The sequence below is a fragment of the Erpetoichthys calabaricus genome, chromosome 3, assembly GCF_900747795.2.
Source record: "Erpetoichthys calabaricus chromosome 3, fErpCal1.3, whole genome shotgun sequence".
NCBI classification, from domain to species: domain Eukaryota; kingdom Metazoa; phylum Chordata; class Cladistia; order Polypteriformes; family Polypteridae; genus Erpetoichthys; species Erpetoichthys calabaricus.
In genome coordinates, this window is record NC_041396.2 from 256,410,430 (window position 1) to 256,422,929 (window position 12,500).

Sequence of the window (12,500 nt, forward strand, 5' to 3'; positions counted from 1 at the left end):
TGAGAAGCTGAGACCAACAGAACCGGGTAAGTGAAACTTCGTCAAGCGTTCATTGGGGAGAAACTAGGGCTTTTGTTGTCGGTTGAGGCCTGAGGGAAACGATGTCGATGGGCCAAGGAGCAGGGAATAACTTGTGGTTAGGCATTTGCAATTAGAGCAAAGGCTTTCAAGAGCTGAGCCGCAGAACACCGGTGGCGGTTCTACTGAAGCAGAAAATGACGTTAGACTTGACTGCCTGTATGAGAACAGTAACTCGATTTCACTTTCATTCTAGAATGTTAAGTTCCATCGTTTTAAGTGCATATGAGTGAGTTGAGATTTGAGCAAAACGTAGTGAACCGAAAAACATGAGAGATTTTATCACGATCTGGTCATTTTACGTGAATTAACGAGTTTGTTCGCATCGAAGAAGTGTAAAATCAACTCGAATAATGTATGCTGATATATACGTTTGTGCATAAATAATTAGTGGTGAAGTCCACTGCTTCGTTTGCGATATGTCACAACCCATTATGTTGGTTGACAAAATTAACTATCTGATTTACATTTTAAAGAAGGAAACGAAGCAACGTTTGCTCAAAGTGAAGTTATCATCGAGATCACTAATGATATCTGTACATTTGGAGCTGGGTCTCGGTAAAAAATAGAGCGTGAGGATACACTTTGACATGTGGATAGACATTTACATGTAATATTTGAGCTTGTGACACAAGAGTATGTCAATGCCGCATTTCATAAGACATGCTACTTTCAACAGTTTGTTTCTGGTTAAGTACGCATTTTTATTTCACCTCTCTAGCGCTATAGTGTAAAATCGTATATCATTCTTTGTTATTGAATGCCATCCATTTTCCAACCCGCTGAATCCGAACACAGGGTCACGGGGGTCTGCTGAAGCCAATCCCAGCCAACACAGGGCACAAGGCAGGAGCTTAAAATCCTTTATTAAGTAATTGGTTGTGTTGAATTTGTATATTCTTTCCATGTCTGTATTCATTTTCATATGAGTTCTCCAGTTTTTCTTTCACAACCCCAAAGCTGGGCTGGTTAGCATGGTTGGTGAATCTATACTGGCTCTGTTAGAGGGTAAGTTTGCCATGAGATGGACAGGCACCCTGTCTAGAGCTGACAGAGTAGACTCTGGCCCCTCTTTGACCCTTAACAGGATTAAGCTGCTTTCAGAATGTTGACATCCAGTTATTTTACACTTTTAACCATCTGGATATCACATTTTTTTTTAGTTGACCTATTACGTTAAAAATAGCTTACTTAAATGCCTACCTGCTAGAATGTTTTGTAATAGCTTTGACCTCCTATTATATATAAAACCACAGTAAAGCAGCAGGGTATAATCAATAACAAACAAAACTCTGGCCATCTGTTGACATTAGATAGTCATCTCTTCACAACAAACAAACTTTCCAGGTTCTTCCATAAACAAGACAAGACAAAGAAAACATGCATTCTCTCTCAGTCTCAGCAAACCCATCTCCTCTTGACCATTCATGTAAGCAAACTTCATTTTCCAAAGCTGAAAATTCTATCTCCCCTTCCGGGAACCCAGAAATAGAAATCTGTTTTGGTGCTTCATTGAAACTGAGTGTTTAAATCAATAGCAGCATTTTCAAAACAGAATACTTCTATAGTTCTCAAAGGCCATGATTAAAAATATGGATGTATCCCACTGGGACTAACCTAATGTTGATGAAAACCATCTCAGTGTTAACTCCTATACAAATAGTAGTCCACACAACTAGTTAGTATCACTTGTGCATTAAATTAACATTTCTGGTACTAATTCCCAATTTTACAGTGCATCCGGAAAGTATTCACAGCGCATCACTTTTTCCACATTTTGTTATGTTACAGCCTTATTCCAGAATGGATTAAATAAATTTTTTTCCTCAGAATTCTACACACAACACCCCATAATGACAACGTGAAAAAAGTTTACTTGAGGTTTTTGCAAATGTATTAAAAATAAAAAAACTGAGAAATCACATGTACATAACTATTCACAGCCTTTGCTAAATACTTTATCGATGCACCTTTGGCAGCAATTACAGCCTCAAGTCTTTTTAAATATGATGCCACAAGCTTGGCACACCTATTCTTGGCCAGTTTCTGCCATTCCTCTTTGCAGCACCTCTCAAGCTCCATCAGGTTGGATGGGAAGCGTCGGTGCACAGCCATTTTAAGATCTCTCCAGAGATGTTCAATTGGATTCAAGTCTGGGCTCTGGCTGGGCCACTCAAGGACATTCAGAGTTGTCCTGAAGCCACTCCTTTGATATCTTGGCTGTGTGCTTAGGGTCATTGTCCGGCTGAAAGATGAACTGTCACCCCAGTCTGAGGTCAAGAGCGCTCTGGAGCAGGTTTTCATCCAGGATGTGTCTGTATATTGCTGCAGTCATCCTTCCCTTTATCCTGACTAGTCTCCCAGTTCCTGCCGCTGAAAAACATCCCCACAGCATGATGCTGCCACCACCATGCTTCACTGTAGGGATGGTATTGGCCTGGTGATGAGCGGTGCCTGGTTTCCTCCAAAACGTGACGCCTGGCATTCACACCAAAGAGTTCAATCTTTTTCTCATCAGACCAGAGAATTTTCTTTCTCATGGTCTGAGAGTCCTTCAGGTGCCTTTTGGCAAACTCCAGGTGGGCTGCCATGTGCCTTTTACTAAGGAGTGGCTTCCGTCTGGCCACTCTGCCATACAGGCCTGATTGGTGGATTGCTGCAGAGATGGTTGTCCTTCTGGAAGGTTCTCCTCTCTCCACAGAGGACCTCTGGAGCTCTGACAGAGTGACCATCGGGTTCTTGATCACCTCCCTGACTAAGGCCCTTCTCACTCCGATCGCTCAGCTTAGATGGCCGGCCAGCTCTAGGAAGAGTCCTGGTGGTTTCGAACTTCTTCCACTTACGGATGATGGAGGCCACTGTGCTCATTGGGACCTTCAAAGCAGCAGAAATTTTTCTGTAACCTTCCCCAGATTTGTGCCTCAAGACAATCCTGTCTCGGAGGTCTACAGACAATTCCTTTGACTTCATGCTTGGTTTGTGCTCTGACATGAACTTTCAACTGTGGGACCTTATATAGACAGGTGTGTGCCTTTCCAAATCATGTCCAATCAACTGAATTTACCACAGGTGGACTCCAAATAAGCTGCAGAAACATCTCAAGGATGATCAGGGGAAACAGGATGAACCTGAGCTCAATTTTGAGCTTCATGGCAAAGGCTCTGAATACTTATGTACATGTGCTTTCTCAATTTTTTAATTTTTAAGAAATTTGCAAAAACCTCAAGTAAACTTTTTTCACGTTGTCATTATGGGGTGTTGTGTGTAGAATTCTGAGGAAAAAAATGAATTTAATCCATTTTGGAATAAGGCTGTAACATAACAAAATGTGGAAAAAGTGATGCGCTGTGAATACTTTCCGGATGCACTGTATACCTTATTCACCAGCTGTGAATACCCCAGTGCTTCAGCAAGCATGAATATTTTTGGATAATAATGTATTGTTGTTTGTTTTTCTGTTCCTTCATGTTGATGTTTTTCTTATTTTGTGGAATGTATAATGTGATTACAATATACAAGCTTTCAAGGCAACTTAGGCCTCTTTTACATCTTGCCTGAAGAAGGGGCCTGAATTGCCTTGGAAGCTTGCATGTTGTAATCTTTTTTTAGTTAGCCAATAAAATGGCTTACACAATACAACACCCTAGTATTATGGAATGTATAACAAAATTTTCAGGTTTATTCCCAACCAAAAACTTATAATGCAACACTGAATTTTTCTCTTAACATGGAAGGGTCTCTAAACCAAAAGAAGATGGAAGTAGCTGTACTACACACTCTAGATTTGCTAATCACTGTGGATACAATTTTCACTAACATAAATAAAAAGAAGTTTTGAGGTAGCTTTACTCACTTATCATGGTGATAAGAGAGTGGTGGCATGTTGATTGTGATATTCAAAGAAAATTTCACTGCACTATGAATATATGACATCCATGACCCTGTAAATTCTGGTGATTGATCATGCTCTATAATGTTAATTGATTTAGGTGAGCCTTTTATGGTAAGTCCTAATTGAACAAATAATAGAATGAGACTAGTCAATCATGTAGCCATAATTCTGAGGTATTTGCCATACACAGTTGTATATACTGTAATCCAGGTTTTGGTTTGCCTGTCCTGGTAGACTTGGTGCAAGGCAGGAATCATCCCTAGTTTTTGTTGAGCTATAGATCTACTCAAGTAGTTTAAATCAAACTATACAGCTGAGTGCATGAAAATTTTATACAATGCTTGAAAAGTATTGAAACAGACAGCTGGAATCTATATGTTTATGTACTTTTTACCATATAAGAATTCCTGGGTCTTTGAGTGAAATATCACTCAAACTGCTATACAGTAAAGCCTGGCCTTTGAAAAAAGAATATTATCCAAGGATTTATTAAAGGAAATTGTTGAGTGTTACGCCCTGCTTGCAGAGGGCATCACAAATGAGCTTGCCTGTTTTATGCATACTTTACTATAAACTCAACATCTGCTCACCCTTAAATTGAAGCATCATCAGACTTTATTGTACTTTAAAGCTGTAGTATAGTGTTTTATTAGTGTCTGTCAATCATGTTGCAGAAGTGACATTCCACAACATGTATTTCTGTAGTACATCTTCTTACAAAACATGTAGCTCAAAGTGCTTCATAAAATGTAAAAAATAAATAAATAACTACAAGTAAAAAGAAAAATAGTATATTGGTAATAAGTATTTAAATTAATAAATAAAATATCAAAATGATATATAAGAGTTCATTAATACTATCTTTAAAAACATATAAACAAGTAATAGAATAAGTGGAGTACTAAATATGGATTAAATCACTTACTTCATTTTTTTTAGGTCTCTAATGATTGTAACAGCAAGTCCAATGCCACGGTCAAATGTCCAAGCGAGAAATCAATATAAAAATTCTTGCTGGCAAGATGCTGGAGCAAATAAATCTGAAGGGGTTCTGATGCCAAATGCCTGCCCAGTCTTCATTGGGCACTCTACCAAACAAATGTGCTTAAGTGAATTCCTTATGCTTTGTCCTAGTAGGTTTGATGCAGTGAGTCTCATCAACAGTTGTCGTTTCCTCATTCCTTCTAGCATCACAGACAGCTGCAAAGCATTTTGATCAGATCCCAGGTACTTCTGGACCTATGACACAGACTAACTCTTAGTCTTTAAATCTGTTGTCAATTGAAAATGTTTGTAAGTTATATTGCTGTGTGATGTACTTTTCCTGTGAATATCAGACATAGGCATGCTAGTTCCAATCATCTCATCCTATAAAGGCCACTTTTTAAAGCTTAATTAATGACTGACGTTTTGCATTCAGATTTTATGAAAATTACATGTTCTGTCATGGCTTTCATAACATAGCTAAAATGAAGGCAGGACATTCACCCTTTTATTCTAAAGTATTCTGTTCTTTTATGATGGTGTGCTGCTATGGCTTTCAATCAGTCTCGGGATACTGCTCACAAAGTACAGTATACATAACAAAATTCAAAAACAATCTTACGGACAAGGTGGCTGAATATTTCTCACTGGCAATATTTTATATTCACTAAGAGCATTATAGACACTTATAGAAATTTAAAAAAAATGTAGGCTTTGGCATTTTCTTAGCTTGTAGTGCAAAATAAGCAGGATCAGAATCTGAATAAATTACAGGGTGGCTTATGCCATATTCATGATGCGTTACAGGAAAGGGCAGGTTTTCCCTTTTTTTTAAAAAGAAGCATTTGTGTTTCTTTGATGAAGCAAAGTATAAAGTGAAGAGTAGAATAAATTAAAGGGTGGTTGATATTACATGAAACAGTTATAATGGTAAAAAAATTGAGTTGATAATTATTATTGCAATAAATGAATACATCCTTATATATATCAGAATTTAATCAAACATTTCTTGTAAATAGCTTGCCCCACTGTTTGGTGAAGCCTAGTTATAAAGTACCACTTGTAAAATATATATGTGAAGTTTCTTCATTTTGTATAATTTTTCCACCACTCTCATTTCTTTGCTGGCTGATCAAGCCAGGATGTTAATTAGGTTGGGAGCATGTGATAATAGCATATTGCCGCACTCACAACACAATGACCACCTGGATTAGGACCTGAGTGCAGTAGCTGAACCCTCAGCACCACAGTGGAACAGTTTGCCTCCTAATGAACCTGTACATAATAACATAATAACAGCATTTTACATTGAAATTTGTTTTATTGTTAGCTTGTTACTGTGGTTAACAAAAGCATGCATGATGCATATTTTGCTGTGAGATGAATATGACTTATGCATAGGACAGCTCAGCTCGTTCAACTGACTGGAAATTCCATTAGCTAGGTTTGGCTGAATGTGCATGTGATCTGAAGTTGACACCTACATTCTCCAGAATACCAACTTAATTCTTTATCATATAGAACATAATGTGGTTGAGGAATAAGATCCATCCATTATCCAACCCGGTATATCCTAACTACAGGGTCACGGGGGTCTGCTGGTGCCAAGCCCAGCCAACACAGGGCGCAAGGCAGAAAAAACCCCGGGCAGGGCGCCAGCCCACCGCATGAGGAATTAGATGTAGAACTAAAATATTTATAGTCCTTAAAGTTTTGTTCATTTTTCATCTGCTCACCTTTTTCAGAAGTGTGTGCCAGTATAGCAGTCAATAAGAATGCAAACATCCAAAACAGAAAAAGAAATGATGTGCCCAGATTACTGTTTCTGGCATTTTAAGAAAGTGTCTCTAACAGTGGAAAGGCTTTCAAAATTGAAGTTTTATTTAAGCTAATTAAAATGACAAAAGGAAAATCAGTCATGTGACTTTTAAAATGTCAGATAATTATCTATATTGTTCTATCCTTTTGTTCTTTTATAAAATACCCAATGTGAAATATATTTAGGCCTTTCTATGGAGGTTGAAACACAGTCGGTTTTGCAAATTCACTGTTTAGAGTAATTAGCTTAATGGGAAGGTTCAAAACTTTCAGTTGGAATTTTAAATATTCAGATTCTTCTACACATTTGAGCATACTCAGTAATTCTACATTCTGTTGGTTATTTTTTATAACTTGGTGAGTCAGAAATATATATACAGCTACAAGATTCATCCATCTATTCATTTTCTAATCCTGCTTATCCAAAGCAGAGTTACAGGAAAACTGGAGCCCATCATCCAAGCAAGGCAGGAACAATCGCTGGCCAGGGTGTGTATATACAGTACACACACTTACACACCTACGTCAAGACCAATTTTGTATTGCCAATCCACCTAACCTGCATGTTTTTGGACTTTAGGTGAAATGAGGGCACTTGGAGTAAATCCTCACGGACACATGGAAGTCAAGCAAACTCCATGCAGTGCTACCACTATGTCACTATGCCCATCTACTACTTCTAAAGGTCCATTAATCTGTCTCATTAGTTGTCTTAATTTTTTATATATATAATATAAATAAATGCTACCTTGGCTTTGATAACATGATCTTTATCAATCCTATTGAACACTCTTCTAACTCTGTTTTGGTTGTATTTATTATTGTTCCATCTTCTTATTTTGTCTTATTTTAATTTCTTATTTTGTCTTTTATTTTTCTTCTCTTCATTATGTAAAGCACTTTGAGCTACTTTTTGTATGAATATGTGCTATATAAATAAATGTTGTTGTTGTTGTTTTTCCAGTTTTTAGAACATATGTATCTGAATTATTATCACAGGGATTCAGAATCAGCCATTTTATAAAGTGTGTTTTGTGTTGTTTTTTGTATATTACATTTATAGTGAAGAGACTCTAGCCCCCCATAACCATGAATAAAGTGGTTCTGTAATGGATGGGAAATTGTATAAGAAATACTATCCAGAATATATTAACAGCCAAGTTAGTACACATTTTAGGAGATATCTAATACAAAGGGAGCATAGAGGTAGCAATATAATTAGATTAACACTGTAAAAGTTAATATAGAACTAAATATGCAGTCTTCAAAGTTTCTAGTATACAGTTGTTGCAATCCCTGGTACATTGCATACCTTTATTCTTTGTTTCAAACATACTGGTTATAATTTTTTTTACTAAACTCATAGGTATGTCTAACAGTGTGTCACTGTGCAGAGTGGTGGTTATTGTTTCCTGCAGTTGGAAAGTGCCTTTACCAAACGTTTAGAAGAACAGGATATATTATAATTGTTGAGATATGCATTTTTATAATTGGACTATTCCTCCTCCTTGTAGCTTGTAGTCCAGTGACCTAGCCCCTATAACCCTGTGTCTGCCTTTGTTAGGCTTTGTATCACTGCAACTGTTCAGCAAACCTTTGTGATGTAAGCCTGAAAAAGACCATCCTCGGAAAGCTTGAAAATTCTTCTTGTAAAACAGTAATATTTCACACTATAATCAAGTGCTTTATGCCCTCCTCCTCCTGCAAAATGTAATATTTCCACTTGTGTCAGTTATGAATAGCATTAATATGAATTGTGAAAACTGTGTACAAAGAGAACACAAAAACAGACATTAACATTTTATTTCTTCACCATGCAAACAATAAGAACACACAGAACAAAAGAAATTAAAGGAACAAATTGTAAAACACTATCCTTTTTGAAATTCTGAATGTTCCTGTGAAGTCCCCAATTTTACAAGTTTTTGCCCACTTTTTGTGTTTTTTTTCATATCATTGAGCTTTATGTTCTCAGATTGTGCATAAACACATCTTTCCAGACATGTCTGACACAAAATAGCAATACACTATATTGACATTACTAAAAATATAATGGGGGAAATAGTGTGCAGTAAATACAAATATGGAAATAGGTTTTTATATTTTCATTATAAAAATAATCAGAAAATACAATGAATAGGAAAAAAATAAAGTCAAAACCCCTTTTTGAGGTTATGGCTGTTACTGCTACACTTTTAGTTTGATAGGGTTAATGACAAAATGGGTTTAAAAAGTGGACAGATGCTTTCCTTGTATAACTGCTGCTCTTTCCTAGTTAATGTTCCCTGTTTTATTTTTAAATGTGATTTTTCCAGTTGTTTTTAAATCTCACTGGAGGAGGAAAAAGGCTTGTGTAAGATCTGTGAAGCAAAGACATATTTCTTTTCTTTGTGCAATCAACACTTCCTTCAATCTCACTCAGCAGACACTTCTTTCTCCCCAGCTCATGCTTCACCAGGCATGTTATCTGCAAAGTGCAACAGGGGATATCTCTCCTGAGGCAGCATGGTAGATAGGCTTCAGACCAACAGTGACCCACCCTTTCCCTGAAAATAAATAAAAAGCAATGTTGCATTTGAACTTGAGCACAATCTTTTTCTACATTTAGTCACAAAAGTATACTCACTTAGTTTCATAATTTACTTATCCAGCCCTCAGATCTGAGGAACCACATTTTTTCATACTATGTAAGTAAAGCAGTTACAGAGTTGAGACTTTATTTGGTATTGTACTGATTTTTCTTTCTAAACTCATTCCAAATAAAAACAACATTCTAAAATCTTAATACTGGATAGTATAATTCAGGGAGAACTTCTGCAGGGTCGGGTACAAGGTAGAAACTAACTCTGGACAGGGTACACTCACTCACCCCCACACAGGAATCATTTAAAATTACTGGTTAATCTAATGTGTACATCATAGAGATCTGGAGCCAAAACTGGACTACTTGAAGGAAACAAGGAGAATGTGCAGCCTCTATATAGGCAGTAACCTGGCATTCCTTGAAGCACCAGCACCAGTGCTCACACCGCCATACAGAGCTTCAAAATGCATAGATACATTTAAATATGTTTCTCAGGGTTAACTGCCTTGTCATAATATAACTTTATTTAGTATTTTAATGAAAAGTGTTCATGAATTTGTTCAACTATTGAAGTTATAGTTTTTTAAATCAATAACTGATATCTCAAGTAGTCTTCAAAAAAATACTGTTACCTGATGTATTCCCATGTACACTGTAGCTTCCATGAAATCATGAAATTTATCTAATTATATCTTGCTGACTTGAGATTTTTATTGTATAATGTAAAGATCAGGCATGTAAATTATGCATTAGTAATAGCAAATAATCATTTGCATGAGTTTATTATCTCCAGGTACTTCAGATTTCCATCCACAGTTGAAGAAGGTGTAATAGTCACATTGAGATTCTAATTAGCCTGGTATGAATTTGCATAAGCATTCCTGTGAATTTCCTTTGTGATAGATATGCTCTGTCCATTGTTGTTTATTGTCTTGCATTTAATATTGTCAAGAAAGACACTAGAAAGGTGCCCAATGCAGAACTTGATGTTTATATTATGTAAATCTTGATTATTTTTGTAACTGCAGTCTGCCAGGTTTTATTTTTTGGAAATCGAAACACTAATTTAATTAAAATGACTTATTACACTTTACACTTTTATTACAATGTAATTTTTGTTGTATTTGAAAAATGATGCATGCAGAATATCTAATTTATTTCTACATTTGGCACTATACTATTAAACTCCATTGGTCACTTTTCCTGTGTTTATTTCAAGCTCATGATTATAAGGAACAAGTTCCCTATTTCTAATGCTTAAGAGCTGAGTCAGTGGCTTATGGCAGAAGCTGGTTTGTAAACTTTACATTGATACATGGGTAATTCTGTTTGTGTCAGTCTCATTGAGTCTCATTGTTATGAATGGCTTTAATTTGCAGTGCTAGTTTGCAGAGAAAGGTATAATTATCTCGTTAGAATAAATTTTAAAGTATAATTGTATACTTAATGGTCTATAAGTATAGATATTCATTTAAACATCCTTCTGTTTTCATTAGCCTGTAGTACAATTTTACCAATTCATCCTGTTGCTTGATTAGATATATTTTGAAAATGGAATGTTTGCTATTCTTTTTGACATATTGAGGCGCAAAGGGCATATGTACATGTAAATGATTTGTTGAACCAGTGTATGCCTGGTTTATTGTATGTCTGTTGTTTTTGTTTGAGCAGGCTGTTAATGACAGTCAGCATTTCTAAAGTTTTGGTATATGAAGATGTTATTGTCAACTGTATTTGACTGACTATTTAATAGTGTAAACAGTGGTGCTAAACTCGGTTCCTCTATTTATTGTAGAGGTTGCAGTTTTTCAATCAAACCAGTTACGCAAGTTAAAGCCAGTTCTGGCTAATATTGAAACCCGTTGCTTCATTGTACAGCTTGTTGACAATCTCATTCTGCTATGATTATATATTAATTTTTTTCCTTGTGTAAAAATGTTCCCTTTATCTCTTTATTTGTGTTGGAGCTATTTTTAAGTACGTTATATTGTTTTTCCCCTTACTTTATTTCCAACATTTTTTTGAAACTGATATTTTGTGATGAACAAATAGGCCCAAGTTAGCAGGTGATCTGTTTTTTTCCCTTGCTATTTAAATCTCATCATTAGTTGCCTGCTGGTATTAAAAAAAGAAGCAATTAAACACGGAATGCAGCTGCCTCGATGAAAGATGCAATTAAGGTTTTTGAATCTTAACAGTGAGGTAAACTAAAATTAACTATAAAAATATATTGAACTTCAATCATAATCAAGAAATATAAAACTATGAATTCAGCAATTAAAAGGATATAAACATTTTTAACTGCTGATTTTTTGACAAACTGCTTTTACCATTGAACTATTTTCAGTTTAAGTAGTTTCTATTAATTTTTTATGTACTTTGGAGATTCTTCAGATCAGTTTTATTTATTTATTTTTTAGAGCTGTTACTGATCACAGATTTCATGTTACTAGAACTGCCTGATTCCAGTTTGTTTTCTTCATCCATTTTTATTTTTTTTCCCCCCAAAAAAGTTCCTGCATATAGAGTCCTCATCTTTTAAATTAAAGTGGTATTTTTATACTTTTATAATTAAATAGCGGACCACAGTTATTACCTGTTCATTTTTATTACAAAAAAGAAATTTTGTGGGCTTATTATTGAGTAACCATAAAAATACAACAAAATAAAATCCTTTTAAACATGCTTTTTTTAAACTGATAAAACATGTATCAATAATGTTCATGCTGTTAAAGAAAATAAATATTCTGGTCATAATTGCAAGCCACAGTTCTAAAAAAATGGTTGTGTTTATTGAGAATACAAATTTAGCATGCTTACAAGTAAATCAAACACTTGACTCTTAAGCTGAAAATCCTATTGCTTACTAAAAAGTGGAAATAAATTCTTCTTTTTGTGCTGTAATTTAAATTTAAAATGTGAGATGCTATACTAAACACAAGTTCACTCACCATCCACATTCTAACAGGCAGATCAGGTCAGTTTGGGGATCTTGCACTGGTACAGCGTGTTGTCGCACTTACACACGTGACGAAACAACTCGGGATCCTGTTTGGCAACCCTCCCAGGCAGACACACGTTTCAGTCCCACCCTCCGGAAATGACCATCTATCTGCTGCAGCAAGGTGTTACGTGGACATCCTC

General features: G+C 35.8%; 1 protein-coding gene across 1 annotated transcript in view; it reads left to right on the plus strand.

The window, feature by feature from the left end:
- The window catches only part of LOC114648826 (homeodomain-interacting protein kinase 1-like), an 81,269-nt gene that overhangs the window by 576 nt on the left and 68,193 nt on the right, over nucleotides 1-12,500 (plus strand). Inside the window, 1 exon segment of the mRNA XM_028798094.2 lies at nucleotides 1-26. This exon segment is cut by the window's left edge and continues 576 nt beyond it. The gene's annotated coding sequence lies outside the window, so the exon portion shown is untranslated.